The sequence below is a fragment of the Lycium barbarum genome, chromosome 12, assembly GCF_019175385.1.
Source record: "Lycium barbarum isolate Lr01 chromosome 12, ASM1917538v2, whole genome shotgun sequence".
NCBI lineage: Eukaryota > Viridiplantae > Streptophyta > Magnoliopsida > Solanales > Solanaceae > Lycium > Lycium barbarum.
In genome coordinates this window covers 99,768,790-99,783,689 of record NC_083348.1, presented here as the reverse complement: position 1 = coordinate 99,783,689, position 14,900 = coordinate 99,768,790, and the positions used below count along the sequence as shown (strand labels likewise).

At 34.7% G+C, this 14,900-nt stretch overlaps 1 pseudogene; it reads left to right on the top strand.

Moving 5' to 3' along the window:
• Positions 1-2,469: 2,469 nt before the first annotated feature.
• Positions 2,470-14,610, top strand: LOC132624728 (nuclear pore complex protein NUP98A-like; annotated as a pseudogene).
• Positions 14,611-14,900: the final 290 nt, after the last annotated feature.

Sequence of the window (14,900 nt, the reverse complement as noted above, 5' to 3'; positions counted from 1 at the left end):
AGCGGAAGCCAAATGAAAAAATATATATAAATAAAAAAGTAAAAGCTTGCATTAGGCGAGTCAAATATACAAGAAGAATTTCATCTCCTTTCACCGAATTAAAGAAGACCCTTTTGCAACATAGACAATCAAACTTTTGTTTCCGTTTCACATTTATCAGCTTTATATTATTATTATTATTATTATTATTATTATTATTATTATTATTATATACTCTCTCTATCAAAAAGAGAGTCCACTTAGCCATTTGCACACTCCTTAAGAAAATATAACTAAACTATTCTTAATTAAATATGAATTGGAATTTGATTACTTAACACTTAATAAGAATAAATTTGAAAAATTAAGGTTAATTCTTTCTTAATTTGGTAAATGAACACTCTTTTTGAACCAAATAAAAGCTAAATGGACACTCTTTTTTATTTAGAGGGGGAGCACATTATATTGTAAAACCCTGTCACGTACGTTTACTTTTCAATTAGGAGTATCCAGATAAAGGACTCCAGATTTCTTTCCTTTTCCAGAGAAAATTCCAATTAGTATTTGTAGTTTGTGAACCTGCTAACCGTGTTTAGAATGGTCCTACCACAACTTATAGGAATATCCTTACGGTTTAAAGAATTTTTATTATTAGATGTGCAATTTAATAAATATATCAGTTTGTCTTTAATATGTCAGTTTGTCTTGCCTTATGTTACAGGTTGTTAATTCCACTAAAACAACCTTATTACGGGCAATTACTAAGTCATTTTTAGGTGGTCTAGTGTTATCGCATTAAGTTTTTTGTTGTATTTAGGGTTTATCTACACTTTCGTAAGAACAAAAGACTATTTTTTCTACCTGTATAAGTTTGTCATTATTTACAATCATCATCACCAATCACAATTACTACAACAACCACCAAACTAACGATTATCACAACAACCACCACTATATATATCGGCAACCACTATTATCGATCATTCGACACCATCATTGGCTATCAATATTCACTATCATCTACCAAAACTATCAATGACCACCGCCAATTACCACTATCGACCTCTACTGTCAGCTACCGTTACCACGTTTTTTTTTTTTTTTTACCGTTACCACTAGCTAGCTACTACCCACAACAACACCATTAGCCAACATTACCCCCAGTCGTCACTCACAACCACCACCGCTAGTCATACCACCACCAACCGCCATAATTTTCTTTGTTGATATATTATTAGATTAATTTAGTATTTTATTGATTTTTTTTTATTAATTTAAATAAAGACAATTGTTATAATTCAGATATTGAAAAAATAAACACTCTAAATTATTTAGTATTCAGATCTTAATACAACATATTATTAGGGGGCATGTGGCATGGTACGGTAGATACCGATTACCATACCGAAATCAAAATGTTTGATGCCGCGGTTTTGATATTATGGTATTTGGTACAATATTTAGTATGCATTTTAAAAAATATTCGGTACTTATAAAAGAAATATCGTACCGAAGTATATAGTTATTTATACAATTCATATATATTATTATAATACGGACAAATATATAAATTAATATTAGTACAAAAATAATTGTTTAGATGTTGGAACCTTGACTATCCTCTCTTGATTGAAATGTCATTTTTGTGGAATTGATTAATGGACGGAAATGCTTGTATTTTTTTTTTTTTGAATATTTTTACATGCATGAGGCGTAAGTATGATATAATTGAGACATATTTTGAATAGTCGAAACCATAATCCTCTATTGTATTATTGTATTAGTATATGTAACTCAAAGTCGAATAGACTATCGTTATCTATTTATCGTACCACAAAATATCAAAATCGAACTTAAAATATCGAACCATACCGAATTAATTTTGACCCACATAATATCTAGCTAAGCACAATGGACATTCAATTAATTGAAGTAAAGCACAATGGACATTCAATTAATTGAAGTATTCATTTTCTGTTTGTGATTCTTCAGAATTTTATGTTATATATCGTCACATCCTATGTATTATGTTTGTATTGTTAATCCATATTTAAAGTATATTTCTCAAGATAATTTAAATGTAATCTATTTCCAGTATAAAAGGATAAAAACGCATATTTTAATAAATTAAAATTAAATATGTTTAATCTTATACCTAATAAGCATTTACAAATAATTGAGTGACATAAAAACACATATTTTAATAAATAAAAATTAAATATGTTAATCCATATTTAAGGTATATTAAATCAAATAAAAAAGCGGGAAAAAAAAGGAAAAATAAATAATCTGAAGGTCAAACCGGCAACGACTAGCTTAAACAGTAAGCTACACGCTTATTACGGTTTAAAGTCTGCTTAGAAAATATGCAACCAACGTCTCTTCTTCTCTATTTATACCCCCCATGTTTCCTCATTCCAATACATTGCCATTTATTTACACGTTGGAGAACAATAATATTCTTGCTCTTTGCTTTCTCTGTTTCAAAACATGTCGATATTTTCCTTGAAAAATACCGGTCCATGTAAGTAAAAAGTTCATTCTTTATGTTGCTCTCCTCCCTGTTTTTGTGCATGGGTTTTCTCCACTTTCATGCATTATGCTTCTCTGGGGTATTGCATGTTTGTTCTAATTACTTGATAAGTTAAGTGGTTACTCCTAATTCTCCATATCCCTGATTCTTGAGAACAAGAATTTTTTCTTATATTAAGAACACCTTTTAATTTCTCTACATTCATGCATTCTTGATAACTGAACCTGATCATGTTATACTTGTCTGGGGTCTTGCATGTTGGTTCTAACTTCTAATTACTTGATAGTTTATGAGGTTTCTCCTAATTCTCCATATCCCTTATTCTTGAGAATACGAATTTGTTCTTGTATATTAAGAACACCTTTTACTTGCATTCTTGATAACTGAATCTGGGCATGTTATGCTTGCCCGGGGTCTTGCATGTTGGTTCTAACTTCTAATTACTTGATAGTTTATGTGCCTTCTCCTAATTCTCCATATCCCTTATTCTTGAGATTACGAATTTGTTCTTGTATTATTAAGAACATCTTTTAATTTTTCCTGTGTTATGCTTCTCTGTGGGTCTTGCATGTTGGTTCGAGCTTAGTTGATAGTTTAGTGGTTTAAAATTTATCCTCCTCTATATCAATGATACGTGAGAACACGAATCTGTTTTTATATATTGAGAACAACTTTTTACTTTCAGGCTGAATTATTACCTAGAAAGTTTTTACTTTCGATAATAAACACGGGAAAGTATTACCAAGAATTTTTTACTTTTAGGCTGAATTAAAATCTTGGATCCGCCTCTGCTTTCAACAATTTCCCATGTTTATTATCGTGAAGAATTCTTGTTAATAATTTCTACATAGACTAATATACAGGGCCAGGTGGATAGATTATAATGGGTGCCGCGTTGTGTGCGGGGATTACGCTGGAATACTAGTAATTCTTTATTAAACTGTCCATAGATTATACTAAGAATAAAAGATCTAAGGCTTCGTGCAATCTTTCGAATTTCTGCTGATTTAATTGAAAAAATTGACAACCTATTGTGACGGTAATGCATTATTTATTCATCTTATGTGGATTCAAATTCTGCTTCTCCAGGTATGTACTTAATTGCTAGTATATCACAATATGTGCATAGTATGATTTCCCATAGTTGTCTTCTTCCTGTAAGTTTTATGCTTTTCCTCCTAGGTTGATTAAAATTTTAGTAGAACAAATTCTTTGCTATTATATAAGCTAGTGATTGACTGTTTTCTCTCTTTCTCTAATGATCTTTTGACAGCTTCAAGCCCGTCATTTAGCAGCATCAACCTATTTGGTTGTACATCCAGAATTCAACAGACTAGTAACTCCAGCGGTAATCCTTCTGTGCCACAAGTGTTTGGAACAACAACCTCATCAGCATCACCACTTGCTCCTCCTTTTGGAAGTTCAACGCCTTTTGGCGGTAAAGACTTGATTTTAACTCTGATTATTTCTTTTTTCCTTTTAGCACATGGTGATTTTGGAATTGCCAATTGATTTCTCCAAGGAACCCCACAGTCTATTTTTAAATCTTCCAGCTTGCATGATCACATCCAAACCAAAAAGAATAGGGTTTATACAGTTTTCTCAGAGAAAGTAAAAAGTCACTTATCGCTGTATCATCAACATGTTTTCTTTGTGCAACTTTTTGCAGTTAAAATTGTTTCTCTTTCTAGCTTGATTTTGGTGCATTATTATGTCTGATCAACTGAATATTCCATAGAATGTTCTCCCATCTCTGTCCAAGTATGCACAGAAGAAAGACCACTTAGGCTATCCATGGGAATGAACTATAGACACTCTTTGAGTATATATGTCTTTTCCATGGTTTCTCTGCCAAATGATTTGAGTACAGCTTCTTTCTCACCTGTGGTCCAGGTGAGGATTGGCATAGATGCTACACTTAGTACTGCCAATTTCATGAAAGCAGAGATACCATATTTCTTTACTAGAGCAGTGAGGCGGCTATGGAATTGGTTGAAAAGCTAATTCTGCTCCTTGTGAAAGTAGCTATGCAATGAAGTGTCATCGGGCTGTACTTTTTTCCAAATGTTAGTACTAACTGCAATATCTCAGTGGAATTTCTTATTTTGGGTAATGTTATTACTTACTATTTCTGGAGAACTTATTCAACCAATCTTGTGACTGCTGTTGGCACTTGTAGTTGTGTCTTTATCGATTAGCAAATTAATTCAATCTGCTTTCCGAACTACAGGAACGTTTGGCTTTAATGCAGCAAAGAATTCTACATCTGGTCAAACACAAAACATATCTCCAGGCTCGTCCACTTTACCAACATTTGGAAAGACATATGAAGGTAATAGTGTGGCCAATGAGCCTCTGTTGTGGTCCAGGGATGCCAATGTCTCAAACTCCTCCATATTTGGATCTACAAAAGCTCCAGCATTTGGTGTTGCAAGCAACTCACACTTTGGCACCCCGAGATTTGATTCCTACTCCTTTGGCCAACCAGCAGTATCCACTTCAGGGAGCAAAGGTTTACTTTATTGTCCATTTTCTCATGTATTGGAGAAGATTATTCAACATTTTGAGGGAGAATAATGTTTTGTAATCTAGCTGATGTTTTTGAATTAAGATTATATACTGTTCAATGTGCATTACTATATGCTCTATATTGATCTGAAATCCATGTTGAGTTTTTATTAAATACACTATTTATTCCTTAACTTTATATTTTTGGATATCTTATGTGTTCAAACTTGATCCAATTTGCAAACCAGGAAAAGAAAGTACAACACCTTTGTTCAAGAGCTCGGGTTTTGGAAAGTCGGCATTTGGTATTAATCAGAAAGGAAGTAGAATAGCATCATACATTGCAACTCCAGAGAAGGACAGTGGTGCAAAAATTCAGTCCATTTGTGGAATGCACACTTATAAAGATAAAAGCCAGGAGAAGTTGAGGTTTGAGGACTACCAGTTAGGTGATAAAGGTATCCTTAACTTGTTTTCCTCATCTTTATTTTTTTTTTCCTTGTCTTTGATAGCAAGGAAATCTATATTGTATTTCATTAACTTTCTTATACTTCATGGGTGAATTTGCATGTCAGAATTGTGGTTCTTCATTTGGTTTTCCCGGCACACAGGGATTTGGTGTTGAATCACCAGTATTTAACCAATCCACTGTTGATCAACCTTTTTATTCCATAAGTATGTCCTGCATAAAATCCATGTTGAGTTTTTATTAAATACACTATTTATTCCTTAACTTTATATTTTTGGATATCTTATGTGTTCAATCTCGATCAAATTTGCAAACCAGGAAAAGAAAATACAACACCTTTGTTCAAGAGCTCTGGTTTTGGAAAGTCGGCATTTGGTATTAATCAGAAAGGAAGTAGAATAGCATCATACATTGTAACTCCAGAGAAGGACAGTGGTGCAAAAATTCAGTCCATTTGTGGAATGCACACTTATAAAGATAAAAGCCAGGAGGAGTTGAGGTTTGAGGACTACCAGTTAGGTGATAAAGGTATCCTTAACTTATTTTCCTTATCTTTTTTTTTTCCTTATATTTGATAGCAAGGAAATATATATTGTATTTAATTAATTTTCTTATACTTCATGGGTGAGTTTGCAGGTCAGAATTGTGGTTCTTCATTTGGTGTTCCCGGCACACAGGGATTTGGTGTCATCGACAACACGAGGCCTTTCACATCACCAGTATTTAACCAATCCACTGTTGATCAACCTTTTTATTCCCATTTTCCAAGTCCATTTGCAGTGCAAAGAGCAGGGGTTGACTCTCTATCAAATGAAAACTCTACAACAACTGCATCTACCCCATTTCCAAAGCCACAGCAGTCTCCCCATATATTCCCCCGCAAAACATCATTGTTTAACTCTTCTGACACTGGAAGTAGAGTGGAATCTACTGCCTCAGATGTTCCCTTTTCTCCATGGAACCATTCAAATGCGTTTGCACCTTTAAAACCAGCTTCCAGTTCTTCCACCTTTCCTCCAATAAGGAATCCAGGGGCTATATCAATGTCTTCCACTCCCTCACTTACCCAATCTCCGCTGTTTCCATGTTCGGTCTCACCTTCAATATATCCTTCGCTAGCAAAACCATCAGGCCATGATTCTGATCAAAAGAACTATTTCTTTCCCACTCCTGCTTTAACTACAGGAGCAGCTCCACAATCCACATTATGCTTGAATTGCCTAAAGCAGTCGCAGCCTACTCCACCAGGTTTTTGTAATGTTTCGAACACACAATCTATTGGGTTGAAAAACTTAAGTACATTCTCTCAGCTTTCCACAGGCTATCCACTTACTTCGAGTCAAAATAATGTAAGTCATTCTGAACCTATATGTAATTACAATCTCATTTATATGCACCTTATTGTGGTTTATATAATTGGTGAAGCACTTGTATTGTGGTGTTGTACATCTAAATTTGGAGCCTCTATTCTTTGGTGCTGTGCAGCGAGAAATGACTCCCAGCATTGGAGCAACACTTCCAACAACCATTGCTTCTCACCCATCAACAGGTACTTCATGCAGTATGTCTTGCTCTTCTTGAAGTTGATAGTATGTTACATATTAATTGTAACTAATCCCTGGCACCTGTTTCCTTTAAGAAGTTACTAGTTGCTCAGAAATTGGAAAAAGAGTTGGTCAGCTGAGTATCAATAGGCAACAGTGAGTATCAAACTTGACTATCCATTGTTTTGCTTTACTGCGTATGTTATGAAATGCCTAATTTTGACTTCTAGACTTTCCTGTCATTCTTTTTATTTATGCTGCCTCAGTCATTACTCCACAGTCCTGTTTTAACCTGATCTTTGTATTTGTCATAGTCTTCTTCTGTGTCTTCTTTTTCTTTTTTCGTGATCCTTCTATTAGTACTTTCTTATGCACCAGCTATACCTTAACATATTTTCAGGTCATACTTTCCGAGAATCATGGAAGTGAAACATCACCAATCATGCTTCCTGCTGAAACACAACCTTCAGTCCAGATATCGGTTAAGCACCCAAATTTGGCAATATCCATCCAGTATGGAATTTCTAGTTTACCTGTAAGTTTCACATTTCTGAACAGCTAACTATAATTAATGTTGCTCCTGGATGTGTTTGTTTGTCCCAAAACAAATATCATACTTCTTAGTAACTGTTACATGATGTACTAGTATGCCTCATTATTGTTGCTATAGATTTTATGCACTTCTAAAGACAGAATTATTTACTACCTTTAATATGTTGTAATTATTTATGCTTTCGTGTCAAGGTAGGTGTAACTTGCTAAAGCATGATGCGGCATCTAGTTGCTGGGCTTTGGTTTTTCATTTCCTTATGCATCAAATAGGTTTATATAATTATATTCCAGTGTTTCTCCAATAAGATAAATGCCAATATAGTTGTCCAAGTTCCAAACAAACTCTTCAAAGTATCATGAATTATTATGTTTTTATAGCTTCACTATGATTTTTAAACTCATATTGTTTATGTTTAAGGTGAAAACAAAAGTTGTAGGTTATTAAGAACAATTCTCTTCTGTTTTTGGTTGCAGGTTTCTAACAACCCTGCTCCAGTTAGACGAAAATCCTCGTTGATAATTCGACATTCATCTCTAAGTCAACATAGGTTGCCACCTCAGAAATACAAACCTACAAGTGATAAACCAAAGGTGAGAATTATGATTTTATGAGACTTATTTAGTAGCTTGTGGCATGCTTTGATTGATGGACCAAAAGGTAAAGTTAAAAAAAAACACAAAGAGGGAGAGAGAGAATTGGACATCAAATGTCAATTGCTTAGTAGCTGAGGCCTCTTATATGAGTCTTATTTAGTAGCCCGTGGCATGTTTTGATTGATGGACCAAAAGGTAAATTTTGAGAAAAACATACTTGTGAAGGAAGCACAATTTATACGCTAAGATGCAGAGAGAGAGTGAGAGGGAGGATTGGGCATTACATTCAATTGATCCAAAAGACTATAGAAGAGTACAGTGAGAGATACTTGTGTAGGGAAAGAAACCCAGATCATATGCAAAGATTGCAAGTATTGGTATCCTCTGTGTTAAAAAATACAGGACAAAGTCCATACTTTCAAGTTTCATGTAACCACGTAAAACACTGGAAAATGGTACAGGACGATAATATTTGTTTATGCAGGTCCCCTTTTTCATGGATAAAGAGAACGCTTCTGGCTTACCAACGACAGAAGTCATCATCATTCCAAGGGAAAATCCAAGGGATTGGGTTCGTCCTACCGCTAAAGAATTTTCACTGGGGGCTGATTCATGTAGATTGTCTCAACTGAAGCATACTTCTATGGACAGTAAGCTTTATTTTTTAATGAACTTATGCATTCATGCCTTCTTTTTGTCTTGAGGAATAAGACATAGTTAGGGAAGGAGAAGATCACATGTAATGTTTGGTGGATTACTTAATATGGCTGATCCATTAAGATCCATAAGTTCAAAGCCTGGAATCTATAATAGTTCAAATTAAAACCGAGCGACTTCAGAGATTAGTGATTCTTTACAAGACTTTGGACACTAGAAAGGTTATCATTTGTTATCTATTTGTATTATCTAAGATATAAAAGTTGACTTGCTATTTTACAAGTTCCAAGAACTAAGAGCCAAACCAAGTTTGCTATTTAATTGCCTATAATTCCCTTTTCTGTTAACTTGATAAAAATGTAGGTATGCATGACGGAGACAAAGTTCGTGATAAGCCCAACTTAGAGCTTGAAGAGATGCATTATGATAATTGCGGACAGCTGAAACATTGTTTTCAAGTTTCACTTGGAAGTGCTGATGAAGCTGGAACGGATGATAGGGATGTCGATGGCGTAATGCCAAAGCTCCAACGTGCTGATTACTACACAGTTCCTCCTATCAAGGAGTTAATATCAAAGGAGAAGGAAGAAGATGGTTTCTGTTGCCACGTGAAGGAGTTTGTGGTAGGAAGACATGGCTATGGAAGCATCAAGTTCTTGGTGTTGACACCCAATTTTGTCCCTCTCCTATTTAATTTACCCGGGTTTCTAAATTTACCGACGAGCTAAATACTTTATTTTCACTACTATTATTTTCGCTACTTTTATTTTTTAACATTATAAGTATTACTTTATCACAGATTTTAAACGGTTAGTCATAGTTTCATTCTCGGGTTTGGAATCGTTAAATTAATTACAAGACAACACTTTGCAAAATTTTTTTTTTTCTACATATTAATTATTTATTATATTTACATAATATATATTATACCAGTTATTAAACTAGAAGCCCAAAAATAATTAAATAGCGGAGGAAGGATCAACAATTTTCAGCCAAACTCATGACCCGAAATACGAATACAATATTATTTCCCTACCCAAATAAATAACCCACATTTTTATACCCAACCCATATTTTTTTTCTACCCAGACCAGCTCACATCTTACCCGGTCCAGCCCAAATGAAATTGATCAGACCCGGCCCAATATTTTTACCCTAAAACCTATTCTCTTTCTCTTTCTCTTACTCTTTTCTCCGCCTCCTCTCTCTCTCTATACTCTCCCTCTCTCCCTTTCACCGCCGCTCCCCTCTCCCACCATTTCCGCTCCTCTCACGCTCCTCGTCCCCACCTCGCCGACGACCCCATCACCGTTCCCCACACCACTACCCCACTCCGCTCCCCTCTACCCTACTTCCCTTTCTTTTTTCTCCTTTCATCATCATCATCGCCGCACCCCGCTTCCCCACTCTCCACCCACAGCCGACACACGCTCCTCTCCAACACCGTCGCCTACCCTACACCGCTACCCCACACCGCTCCTCTCTCTCCCCACTCTATAAAGACAGAGGAAAGGAGATCGAAGAAACCGAGTTTTGGGAACGATAAAAACCCCCTACAAAACACAAGTTTTAATGATAAAAGAGGGTCTTACCCAAAAAAATAACAGCTAATGTATCATTCTATTTTTATTTTTTGGTCTGAAGCCTTAATTACTTTAATCGGTTTCGAGTTCGTCGTGTTCGAGTAGATTCGTGACCGTCGACACCCACTTCACTGCACCCACGAAAGGTAATCCTCTTTCTTTCGCCTTTATTTATAGCATTTAATGATGTTTAAGTGTCTTTTGTGTTAATTATGTGTTTTAGTTTCCTGTTCGCATTTGATTATGAGATTAAATTTGTTATTAGGGTGATAAGTAGTATAATTGGCGGATATGCTTCCTGTTGGTTTATAATTATGTATTTAGTGCAAGATTTTGTTAAGCATGTGGTTAGTTTATAATCATGTTTTAGTTAGTTAATCCTGTCTTAATCAAAATCATGCCACTTTTGTTCGTCATGCTTAGTTAGCATCTCAGATCTGTCTGCATTTTAGACCTGTTAAACATACTCAGTGTGATTAGCTATGACTGCTATTGTGAAATGTTGGGTCTGAGTATTTGCTTAACTATACATATGCTATCCTAAATCTGAAATGGAGGTTGTTTGTTTGAATCCTTTTTTTTCTGCAAAATGCTTAGCTACATGTTTAGGCCATTTGTTTGTAAATGTTATCTTTATTTATGGTTATTCGAGTCCATACTAGCTTGTGAGGGTCTCTTGTCATTAAAATATATCTAGGCTGCTTAAGAGTAAAATGTATGTTGTATATGTGTAATGTCTGACCAGGCCTATTTAAGGACTACAACTAGGTTAGCTATGTGGATTATTCGTTCTCGGGGTAAAATATGAACTATCTACTTACGCTGTTTGAGAAAGATTTGAGTTTGTCACAGAAGGATATCACATTAGTGTGGTTTCTGTCCATCTCACTCTCCTTAAAGCTGTTGGTTTCTATGCTTGTATTATTAGTAGTATGTTTTTGTAATCTGATAGGATTGTGCATGCTCTAATATGTCTGTTTTGGTTAAAGTCCTTTGTTGTAGTGGCTTAGCAATATCGTATATGTTCTGTTTGAAGTGCCGTTGTGGATAAGAATTTAAGATGTGCTTTACCTGCCACCTGAACTATATTAAGAATGGTATCTGATCATACTATTTGACTAAGGGCATGTTAGTTTATGGGTTCTAGGCTATGTAAACAAAGACTGCTGAGGTAAAAGAGGCTCAATACTTGTTTGTCTACTGTGAAGAACACTTATAAACACCAATAAGGCCCAGGTCAACCTGCATTCTTAACATGAACTTAGCTTTGCGTTATTTTTAGTTTGGTTTGCCACTGGGTTGTATTCTTGTTCAGTTACAGAGTGAGTTTTTTTTTGTGTTCTATGTCTACTTTAACTACCTAATAGCCTTCTTCTTCGTAAACTGTAAATCTTTGTTTAACTCCTGTGTTGGGATTGTCTACTTTAAGGTTGGAATTCATTTAAATATGATCTTGTTTGATTGACTAAGCTTGAGCTCACACTGAACCTAAAATGTTCATTCTTGGCATCTTCACAGCATGAAAACCCATCCCATTTAATGTTGCCTTGCATGATTGAGTTAATTACCAACTTGATTTGCTTTTGACTATCCCTGAGATGCCATATTATAGCCATCATCCTATTGCATCCATTTGCCTGCTAACTGGACTGTTTTAGAAAGCATGTTGACACTTCTACTGTCTTGAGCTCGACCTTTGTTAGTACCTGCATATATTGATACACCTATCTGGATTTAGCTACCTTTTGCTTAATAATTAAGGTTATTGTATCAGTGATAAATGAGATGTTCCATTTGAACATGAACCAGAGTATTGAAGCCTTTTTCATTGTCCATTATGCTTGCTGATTGCCCATGTGCATCCCACATCCATGCCTCATTCTTTCCATTTACCATTACTTTGCCTAATATGCTTCCATTATGGCTTTCACTCTACTTGGCATAGTGAGTATTTGAACTGCATCTGATCTGTCTCTTGTGCTGATAAGCAGTCCACATCCTCGTTTCCTTCTTCACTTGCAGCCACTGCTATGCAGATGTTGTTCGCCTTAGTATCTTATATAATTTCTTCTTGCAATATGCATTGCTGCTACTGGGCAGATGGTGTTCCTTAAATGTTATAAATGCTCTAATGTTGTTAAGGTACTGAGGTTGTATACCTACGTATACATAAGGTATATTTCAAATATACCAAGATATACACAGTATGTATACAATCTGTTGATTTGTTTGAATTTATACCTCACATGTTTAACGTTATCCATTGATCGTATACTAATCCTTTCTTTTCATTTTTATGCATGACTATCGCATACGAGTCCCTCGGACCCGTCATCTCCCGCATTCGGTGTTGGGCTCAAACCCAACGCAATTTCTCTTCCAAGTCAGCCAATCTACAGTCAAACAAGGAAATAAAATTTGGGCCAAAAGCCCAATCAATGTCAACAGCAGACAGAAGGTCACAGCAGTCTAAAATGGGCTGAGCCCATTCACATCATACCTATTCCTCTATTTTTATTTTTTGTGTGCATATGATGTGTATTGTATGACTAACATTTTTTCTTGTTTGTTAATTTAGATGAACCTTAGTGAAGTTAAGGGTTTTAGTTTAGTAATGGGTAGTTAAATCCACAAATTACATTCACTTCTATTTTCTAAACTATTTATAGTACCTATAACATTTATTCGAGTAATTGATTTTCAAATAATATGACTATATATTTTGAGTTAAATAAATCATCTTTCATTCTTACTATCTCATGAATTTCAAAACGTCGTTAAATAGGAATCCAATTATATTTTATAAACATTTTCAAGATTTATCCAAATTATACATATTTTTAGCCGAAATTGGTTAAATAAAGAGTGATCAAAATAGAAAAAAAACTTATGGACTTTTCATCATATTTAAGAACATAAGTCTAGGCATTTCTATACCACCATATTCATATAACATCATTTTTTATCTAAAGATAACATTTGACAAATTATCTTTTAAAAGGCTATTATTCATAGGCAAATTACTCTATCTTCTACAAAATCTTATTTTTCGAATAACATTACTATATTTTTATTTAAGGCCTTAGCAATATTTTGAGTCTCATTTAACATTTAGAATCTTCTTTTACGCAAATTATTACATTTTCTACAAGTATTATTTTAAACAACACTATTACACTTTCGTTTTAAAACCTTGACGACATTTATAAGCCGTGTTTACAAAATAACATTAGAAATACTCTTTTATACAAATCATTATTTTTATACAAGTTTTATTTTAAACAGCATTCTCACATGATTATCTACAACTTTAGTCATGTTTACAAAGCTATTTCCTTTCCTATAATACTATATTTACACTTAGCTTAACTAATCATAAGTCCGGTCGGTTAACCATTGTTAATGGGTCTTAAAGGATGCCTAATACCTTCCCTTTAGACTAATTGAACCCTTACCTAGAATCTTAAGTTTTGCAGACCTTAAACAGAGTTAACTTTAAACATAACTTTAATAAACTTTAGGTGTCCTAATTCACCATAAATAATTAGGTGGCGACTCCTAACAAACAAACAAAAAACAAAAACAGGAATCTCCAATACGTCATACTTTTAATTTAACTCTCGGGTTAAAATGGGGTGTGACACTTGGGAGAAACAGATGTCCGGAAGCTTGATCTTGATTCTGCTGTCCATTTCAATTGCCGTGAAGTGATCATCTATATGGATGAGAGCAAGAAACCTCCAGTTGGACAAGGCCTCAACAAGCCAGCTGAGATAACTCTCCTTAATGTCAGATGCATCAACAAATCGATAGGGAAGGAGTACAAAGATGGACCAGTGGTCAACAAGTACAAGGACATGCTTATTAAGAAAGCAGTAGAGCAAGGTGCAGAATTTGTTTCTTATGATCCAGTGGAAGGGCAGTGGAAATTTAGGGTATCACATTTCTAAGATTACATCTCTGTACGTAGTTGCTTGCACTAAAAAATGGGAGTTCAAATTTTCTTGGTTGATGTTGTCGCATAACCAAATGTTTGGGTGGTTGAAATGGATTTGACGACAAATTATAGTCTTAAAACATCTATGCATTCTGTTTATTTGACCAACCAGATTGGCTTCCGTTATTAGTTTGCAGCTTTGCTATAGTACAATGTTAATTCTACTAAAGGTATATCAGTTGAATTGTAAGGTGTCATCCAACTGATATGTTATATAATTTCTTACTTTGTTTGACGATTCTGTTCATTTAATTTTGCCAGTGATATCAATTTGAAGAAGTCCAGTTGAACTTTTCGAATTAGTACTTTAAACACGGGAAACCAAAAAAATATGAATGGTGATGGTGTTCAAACATCCACAATTGGGTCCATTTTAACTTTATCCTCTAGCTCATTTAACATTAACCCGGTGAAATGTCATCCATAACTCTCTTTGAAATATTTGTATTGCTACTATTTACTGTTAGCCGTGCAATTTAACTTG